The sequence below is a fragment of the Ovis aries genome, chromosome 11 (genome assembly GCF_016772045.2).
Source record: "Ovis aries strain OAR_USU_Benz2616 breed Rambouillet chromosome 11, ARS-UI_Ramb_v3.0, whole genome shotgun sequence".
NCBI lineage: Eukaryota > Metazoa > Chordata > Mammalia > Artiodactyla > Bovidae > Ovis > Ovis aries.
The window spans coordinates 17,643,240-17,652,573 of record NC_056064.1 but is presented as its reverse complement, the minus strand read 5'-3'; positions in this window follow the sequence as shown (position 1 = coordinate 17,652,573).

Below are 9,334 nucleotides of genomic sequence, written 5' to 3'. Positions count from 1 at the left end.
AGAGAAATAAGATCCCACAAGCCACACAGCCAAGAGAGAAAAGGACAATCTAGCTTTCGATATTTCTAACAAACCTTGGCCTGGGAGAATTGACAGAGCGTCATTCCTCCTGACCTCAGTCTGCATGTGTAGGAGTGCTTGGTAAGGCAGTATCCATTTCTTTCCTCTTTGTGTGATATTTTAAATGTGCTTACATTAAGAGGACACCCGGGGACTTCCCCAGCAGTCCAGTGGTTAAGACTGCGAGCTTCCTCGGGGGTCGGGTTTGATCCCACATGCCATGGGACAACTAAGCCGACTTAGCACAACCAAAGATCCCACATACTGGAATGAAGATCCTGCATGCCACAGCTAAGACCTGACCACACAGCCAAGTAAATAAGTAAAAATAATATATATTTAAAAAAAAAGGCACCCAATCTGCATATATCTTTGTGTCTGTCAGTCACTCAGTCGTTTCCGACTCTTTGCAACCCCTTGTGCTGTAGCCCACCAGGCTCCTCCGTCCGTGGATTTCTCCAGGCAAGAATACTGGAATGTGAAGCCATTTCCTTCTCCAGGGATCTTCTCGAACCCCGGTCTTCCTCATTGCAGGCAGATTCTTTACCATCTGAGCTACTCGGGAAGCCCGCATGTATCTTTACGCACTTATCAATATGAATTCCTAAATTCCCCAGCTCATGGGTTGGATTCTCATTCATCTTGTTGATAGGATGGGTATATTAGGGTACTACTTCTCAAAAAACAGAAACAACAAAAAATGCAACAAACCCTTCTGAAGATGGTATGGGGTTCTAGCAGACAAGGGTAAAATGCCTGTCCCCGAAGATAACCTCTCTTGCTCATCAGTGAGTCATCTGTGCTTTGATTTCTCAGGGTCCTGGAGGGGCAGGAGCCCAGCTGGCAGCACCCCTATACCAGTGGGTAATTCGAGGTGGAGGGCAAGGGTAGTGGGCCCTTCTTGGTTGAGAAATAACTTCTGATTCCTTGTAGAGTGCAGTACCGCATAGGACATTCTGGGTTGCAAGATGAGAAGTCGTGCACCAGCATGCTTCTGCCTTCAGGGTCCAGTCTGAGGCCCTGGGGATAAAGGGATCATCAAAGCCCTTTGACCTCTTGCCAGATCAGAAATGGAGATGTGGTTGGAAGCATCAGGATTTGGTAGGTCTCGTTTTTTTCTTCCCCCTCCCTGCCCCTCCCCCCCTACAAAGCCCTAGAAGGAAAGAGCAACTTAGCCCCCTTACCAGCAGTACTGAAGAATCACTGCCACCCACCTCCAGATTACCCCCCTCCAGCCTGTATGGGAACTGTGATCCTGGGAGAAAAAATGCTGACCAAGAGCTCCCTGCCCCCCATTCTCCTCGAAGGCACCCAGGACAGAGTTTTGACTGAACCCATCAATCCTTTCTTGGGAACCTGTTCTTCCAGCTTCGTTTTCCTTTCCTTGCTTCCTTTATTTCTAGAATTCTGAGAGCTGTACTGCTCATTGTTTCTACCCATCATTATTAAGGGAGAGAGATGGAAACATTCCCATGGTAACAGTTTCATCTCAAAATATCTGAATGCTATTAGCTGCTTTCCCACTCCGGGGAAAAGACCAGATCCTTTTTTTTCCTTCCTCATCTTCACAGTGCAGTTGACAGATTCTCTCTACACTGCAGGGAGGCCTGCCCAGGTCAGAAGCAGAGGTAGGAAAGCCCAGAAAGTCAGATTTGTTTCTTAGCAGACTTCACTTACTGAGCTAAGTGGAAACATTTCAAAAAACTTAAAATTATATGGCCCTCACACTGACCCAGAGAATTGCTGGTGGGAGCCCTGATGAAAATACCAGCTTCTCTGGTGAAAATCATCACCTGAGAATACACGAGAGGGGCCAGCAGAGACGTGCTCCAGAGTCCCACGTGCCACACTGATGTACCGCAGAGCAGCCTGGTTTGAGCAAGTTCGGATGTCGTTAGGGAGGCAGGGACAGACAATGGGACAAGAGAGGGTTATATTCAATAACTTTATATTCACAACAGGCTTTATGCCCAACCAGGGATTTTCAGATTGAAATATGTTGATGGAAGAGACAGGAAGGACACGCTTGTCTTAAATAAGCATATTCGTTACCTCACTGTTTTTGTGGGTCAGACAGTTAGGAGCGGTTTAGTCAGACGGTTGTGGTTCAGAGTCTGTAATTAGGTTGCTGTCATCTGGAGGCTTGACTCAGGCTGAGGACCCCTTTCCAAGATGGCTGGCTCATACGGCTATTGGCAGGAAGCCTCAGTTCCTCACCACTCGGGCCTCTTCCCATAGGGCTGCTTGAGCGACACCGTGGGCAGCTCGCTTCACCACAGAGCAAATGCGTCAGGAGCTAGAGAGCAAGGGGGAACCTGCACTCTCATGACCTCGTCTCAGAAGATGCACGTTGCTTCTGCCATATTCTGTTTATTAGGAGTTACTCAGTCCAGCCTAAACTTAAGGGGAAGAGACTCAACCCCCCCCCCCCTTTTGTTTTGTTTTGTTTGGCCTCACTGCAAAGTATGTGGCATCAATTTCCCAACCGGAGATTGAACCTGCGTCCCTTGCAGTAGGGGCTTCCCTAGTGGCTCAGCAGTAAAGAATCTGCCTTCGATGCAGGAGACGTATGTTCGATCCCTGGGTCGGGAAGATCCCCTGGAGAAGGGCATGGCAACCCACTCTAGTATTCTTGCCAGGACAGTTCCCATGGACAGAAAATCTGACGGCTACAGTCCATAGGTTGCAAAGAGTTGGACACGGCTGAAGCAACTGATCATGCGTGCATGTCCTTACAGTAGAAGCTCGAATTCTTTTTTGAAAAATATTTAATTGTTTATTTGGCTGTACCAGGTCTTAGTTATGGCATATGGGATCTTCGATCTTCGCTGCGGTGTGCAGAATCTTTTGCAGCCTGTAGGATCTAGTTCCCTGACTAGGGATCGAATGCAGTCCCCCTGCATTGGAGGTGCAGAGTTTTAGCCACCGGACCACCAGCAAAGTCCCTGAAGCTCCACTTCTTGAAAGTAGGACTATCAAAGACTTGTGAGCATTTTTTTAAACCATCACATCATAGTAGTTATGTAAAAGAATGAGGCAATGCTATCTGTACTGATATGAGGCAATCTCCAAGATGCATATTCAGTGAAAACAGCAAGATGCAGAACAGAAAGTCTGGATACCATTTGTGGTTTAAAAAAGCAATGAGGGAGACATATGCAAATATACACACATATGGTCTCACATATGTAGATTATCTCTTAGAAGATATACAATAAACTGGCCTTGAGGTAGGAGAGAGATTGGCTTCTGAACTTTTGAATTTCATTTGTGCAACTATTACTCTTCAATAATAAATTTTAATTTAGAAATAGATTAAAATAACAGATAAATAACATTGTTGCAAGAATTCAGGGTAAAAGAATGACCAGTTTGAGTGGAATGAAAGCTACCAGGGCAGATAATTTCTGGGGATTGGTTTGCTAATTTTCTTTGAAGCTAGTTTGCTTTCTTTGAAGGTGTGTGTTGAGATAGGAGCAAGATGGTCAAGGAAAATAGACTGAGTTCTCTGAAGGAAGGCACTTGGAAGAGAACCCCCTGTAGTTCCCACACCGTGTATATCAGCATTTTGTGTCTGTTGTCCTTTCTCTCCGGTTACTACAGATAAACTGTCCACAAGGCAGCCCCATTACTTCAGCACTAGCTTCCAGCCCCTCTCATCTGCACCCTCCAGCAATTCTTTTCTTTCTTTGTCTCTCTCTCCCTCCCTCCCCACCCCGCACCGTCATCAACTTTTTTTTTTTTTCCTTCTGGATTTGTGTGTTTGTTTTGTCTCATGGGATCTTAGTCCCCTAACCAGGGACTGAACCTGGGCCCTCGGCAGTAGGAACTCAGAGCTCTAACCACTATGGATGTTCCCTGGGTGTTAGAGAACCACCCTCCCCTAGATGTTCTTATACAAGCATAGTGTTATTTCTGCCATTTAAAAAAGTTAGCTTCCTGTCCCTCGCCGTCTCTTCCCCTTTACAGTAGCATTGCTTGAAAGTTTCTCCCATGTCTCCTGGTATGTCACTGTGGTTTTGATTTGCATTTCTCTAATGACTAGTGATGCTGAGTGTCTTTTCATGGGCTTATTGGTTATTAATATGTCCTTTTTAGAAAAATGTCTGAGTCCTTTGCCTATTTAAAAATTGTTATCTTTTTATTGTTAAGTTGTAAGAGTTTATTTTCTCATTCTGTGAGTTGTCTTTTCATTTTCTTAGTAGAGACCTTTGAAACACATACGTTTTTAATTTTGAAGAAGTCTAATTTACTTATGTATTTGTTGTGTTGTTTGTGCTTTTGGTAACATATCAAAGAAACTGTTACATAACCCAAAGTGACCGATAATTATACCTATGTTTTCTTCCGAGAGTTTTAGCTCTTATATACATTCAAACCTTTGGTCCCTTTTGAGTTAATTTTTTATATTATATGAGCTTATATATACTGAATATCTGCTTTGCATGTGGATATTCAATCATTCCAGCACCATTTGTTGAAAACACTATCCTTTTCCTATTGAACAGTCTTCCCTAGGTCCGTCCATGTTGCTACAGATGGCAATAGTTCCTTCTTTTTATGACTGAGTAATAATCCATTGCATATATAAATACCACAGTGTCTTTGTACATTCATCTATCAATGGACACTTAGGTTGCTTCCCCGTCTTGGTTCTGTTGTAAATATTGCTGCTATGAATGTTGAGGCACATGTATCTTTTAGAATTAGAGTTTTTATTTTTTCAGGATATATGCCCAGGAGGGGGACTGCTTGATCATATGGTAGTTCTATCCTGAATTCTTGCTGTATCTTTCTCTATTAGGCTTATCACCACTCTTCACACTATACTTTTTTTATAAGTAATTTTGTTAGTCTTTTCCCCAACACTGTAAACTCTGTGAGGGCAGAATTTGTTTTCTGTTTTGTTCACGGCTTTATCCCCAGGTCCTTGCACAGTGCCTGGCACATAGCAAACACTTAAATATTTGTTTAGTGAATACATAAAGAAAGCCTGTTGGCACAAGGGGGTGGGTGGGAGAGTATAATAAAAAGGAGGGGAAATTAGCACATTTTATAGAGCTGTTTCCAAAGTTCTTTTCACATGTTTAATTCTCATATCCAAGAGGTATAGTATTATCATCATCCTCATTAAAAATAGAGCTGCAGCTAAAGGAATGTGGGTAACCAGTCATGGACCCAGCTGAGTAGCAGGACTGGGACTTGAACCAGTGTCCCCTGTCAGATGCCTTGATTGAGGTTAGTACCCGTTAGCAATGGCATCATATGTGTGTGTTAGTCGCTCAGTCTGTCCAACTCTTTGTGACCCCATGGACTGTAGCCCGCGAGGCTCCTCTGTCCATGGGATTCTCCAGGCAAGAATACTGGAGCAGGTTGCCATTCCCTTCTCCAGGGAATCTTCCCAACCCAGGAATCAAATCTGGGTCTTGGGCATTGCAGGCAGATTCTTTACCGTCTGAGTCACCAGGGAAGCCCTCTTAAGCTCCTTTCTGCTTTAATTTTTGCTTAGGACCACATCCCAAAAGAAAGAACAGAGCTTCTGGCTTGGGCTTGGCACAGGCAGCTCCTCATTTCCGAACTAGAGCACCTTAAGAAAACCCTGGCATGACAGAGTTAGCACAGCACCTGCAGATGCTCAGGAGAGCCTGGCACTTATTTTTAGCCAGAAGAGGGAAAATGCCGAATATCTTCTAGGAGAGTTGGCAGCTGGCGGGCTGCTGATACAGCTGTGTTTATGTAATCCAGTGGCAGAGGAGAGCACGAGCGTTAAGCAGGAGGCAGGAGTTTGCTGAGTCCATCTATGCACTTACCAATGCTCTGATGCCCACTGCCTTTTTGGAGGCAGTTTTGGGTCAAGAGTTACCGCTGAGGAGAGAGGGCTGTGCAGATCATCTAGAGACTGTGGAGAGCGTGGGAGCAACCCCCACCCCCGTATCAGAGCATTGCCAAAGCAGTCCCTTAGAAGATGTGTCCACTGGCTCTCGGCCTCTTCCCGCCCTATTATCCAGGAGTAAATAAAACAACAGGACTGCCCTTGTGGCTCAGTGGATACGAATCTGCCTGCTAGTGCCGGGGGCACGGGTTCAATCCCTGGTCCAGGAAGCACCCACGTGGCACGGAACAGCTAAGCCCGTGTGCGCGTGCCGCATCTACTGAAGCCCGTGCACCTAGAGCCCAAGCCCCCCAACAAGAGAAGCCCCCACAACGAGCAGCCCATGCACCGTAACAAGGAGCAGTCCCTGCTCGCCGCGACTAGAGAAAGCCCGCGCACAGCAACGAACACCCAGCACAACCAAAAACAAATACATAAAGTTACTTTAAAAACAGAAGCTCATTCAAGTGGTACAGCTGTGAAGCACAGCAGTCCATCTGATTCTGATCGTATTTCTCAAGTGCTCCAGGCGGAAGCAGTCCCTAACACCCCATCCTACAGAGGTTGTCAAACAGTGGGCTCCGGTTTTCCCAAGTGCTGTGCTTAGTCGTTCAGTCATGTCTGACTCTGCGGCCCCATGGACTGCAGCCTGCCAGGTTCCTATATCCATGGGATTCTCCAGGCAAGAATACTGGAGTGGGTTGCCACTTCCTCCTCCAGGGGATCTTCCTGACCCAGGGACTGAAACCAGGTCTCCCTCATTGCAAGCGGACTCTTTACCATCTGGGCCACCAGGGAAGTCGATGTTTCTCATAGAGTCAGAGAATAAAGCTTTAAAGGACCCATCGGCAGGTTCTCTTGAGAATTAAGGTGGAAACTTTTTCCAGTAGGGATTTTTTTTTTTTAACCTTTAATTATGAAAATGTTCAAATAGAAACAAGCAGACAGCGTAATGAACCCTCTCGAACCCATCAGCCACCTCCAACAATCGTCAACTCGACCAGCGTTATTTCATCTGTTCCCCCACCCACTCTGGAATTGTTTTGAACCAGTCTCCGACAGCACATCATTTCATCTGAAAATGTTTTGGCGTGTACCTCTCAACGATAGGGAATCTTAAAAAAACTAAAAAACACTATGCCATTTTCACACTTAAAATAAACAACTTCTCAAGATTAAAATACAGAGTTCAGACTTCCCCAGTTGTTTAAAGAAGTTTTTCTCCCCATTTTGTTTAAATCAGGATCCAAAAAAAGATTCAGCTCTTTCCCTCTCTGCTTTGCAATTTATTGGTGAAGAAACGAGGTCATTTGTCCTGGAGAGTTTTCCGCAGTCTGAATTTCTTCTAACCACATCCCTGTGGTGGTTTTCAACATATTCCTCTGGAAGTTTGTGTGTTAACTATCAATGTGTTTCCTGTGAATTGGTGGTGAGATCTAGAGACTAGGTCAGACTCAGGGTTAGTTCTTTTGGAAACATCCTTCAGAGGAGGTGCTATGTGCTTCCATCGGAGAAAGCGAATGACAGGCTTCTTTTTGTGTGGCTGGCAGCCTGGAATCAGTGTCTAGACCCCACTCACTGACTAATGCCTAGTCATTTGAAGGAACGAGAATGGCTGCCTCTGAGTAATACAATCAGAAAAGCATTTCCTGGAATACGCATTGTTCGTTTGTGTATTTCCCATTCAGGAAGACAGCTCTGCAAGTCTCGGTGGCTGTACCCTGGGGCCTATCCCAGAGCCCTTTAGGGAACTGCCAGCCCGGGACTCCGCAGCTCGGTGGGCTGTGTGGGCTGCTGTGGCTACTTTTCCCCACTAGAGGACACTGTGGCTCCAGGACTTCATGTGGTTCCCAGCCAGTCTCGCAACTCCCAAGCCTCTCAGAAGGCCAAGCCTTTGGTGTGCAATTATTAGGCACCAACTGTGTGCCTCCTGGGTTGAGGGGAGAGAGGTCAAACATAGAATCTTGTGGCACTGTTTCCCAAGCTAGTTTCTTTGTATTTTCTTTTAAAAATAAACCTAGGTACTTCTCCATCTTTTGGATAACGCTTTAGACCCCAGTGCTGTAAACTGCAAGTTTGGTTCTTTGGTTTGGAAAAAAAAAAAAAAAGGCAATATATGGGCTCTTCAGAATGTGAAGGGATCCAGGAAAGATGTCAAAGTGTATTAATCTCTGAAATAATTATTCATGTAGTCAACGCCATGTGTTGAGTATCCAGGACGAAAAGGGTGCTGATTGAGAGGTGTTGTGTGCCAGGCACTGTCTCTCCCCTTTTACTGCATGTGGCAAGCTGGGTCATATTGTGTGTGTGTGTGTGTGTGTGTGTGTGTGTGTGTGCGCGCTGTCAGTCATCACTTACTCCTTGCGACCCCACGGACTGTAGCCCATCGGGCTCTGTCCATGGGATTTCCCATGCAGGAATACTGGAGTGGGTTGCCATTGCCTACTCCTCGGGATCTTCCCGACCCAGGGATCAAACCCACGTCTCTTGAGTCTCCTGCATTGGCAGGTGAATCCTTTACCACTAGCGCCACCTGGGAAGCCCTGGTCATATTAACCTCATTCAAATCCACAGAAACTAAGGCTCAGTGAGCCTAAGTGAACTAACCTGCTGGAGGTTATCTTGCTAGATGCAAATGGAGGTCTGTATGAATAAAGATATGTGTTTTCGACCAACCCCCTGGATACCATAATCAAAGGGCATCGTTCTCAGAGGTAGAGAAAGTGAGGTGATTCTAAAGGCATCCTTTCCTTGTGGAGGTCTGTAGCATGGACTCTTACAGATACCTGATAAGTGGTCAGCCTCATGATACACAGACTCTGCTGCTGTCCTTATGCGGGGGCAAGTTACAGACCACTAGTCAAAGGGTACCACTGGGCTCCGCTGTCAGGATGCCTTTGTGTGGACTGCCCACTCACCCTCCCCACCTCTGCCCTGCCACCAAGGCCCTCAGGGGCATCTTCGGGATTCAGGCTTTGACCCATCCATCCACTTGGAATACGTAGCAAAGCCAAGACAGACATAGCCCCTACTTTTCACAATCTAGTTTCACAGAGAAAGACAAAAGAGACACATGTGTTATCGGGGAAAAACAACAAGCTCTGGCAAATTCTGTGCTAATATAGCAAATAATTTCAAACCCACTCCCAGTCTCGTCCCCATTACCTCACAGTTCAGTCCTGGCGGCACAGCCACACTCAGCATAGGAGCCCCAGCTGTGTAATTGACTAAATGCAGTTACATTAAGGAGAGAGTGACAGCTGGCAGTTGGGAGGATGGACTGATGGGCTTAATCTGGGAAGGAAGATACAGGTGGCGGGCATCTAAAGACACAGAGCTTGGAGTGCTCGGAGAGGCCCAATTCCCCTCGACACCTCAACCTCAGGCAATCAGCCTCAAGGT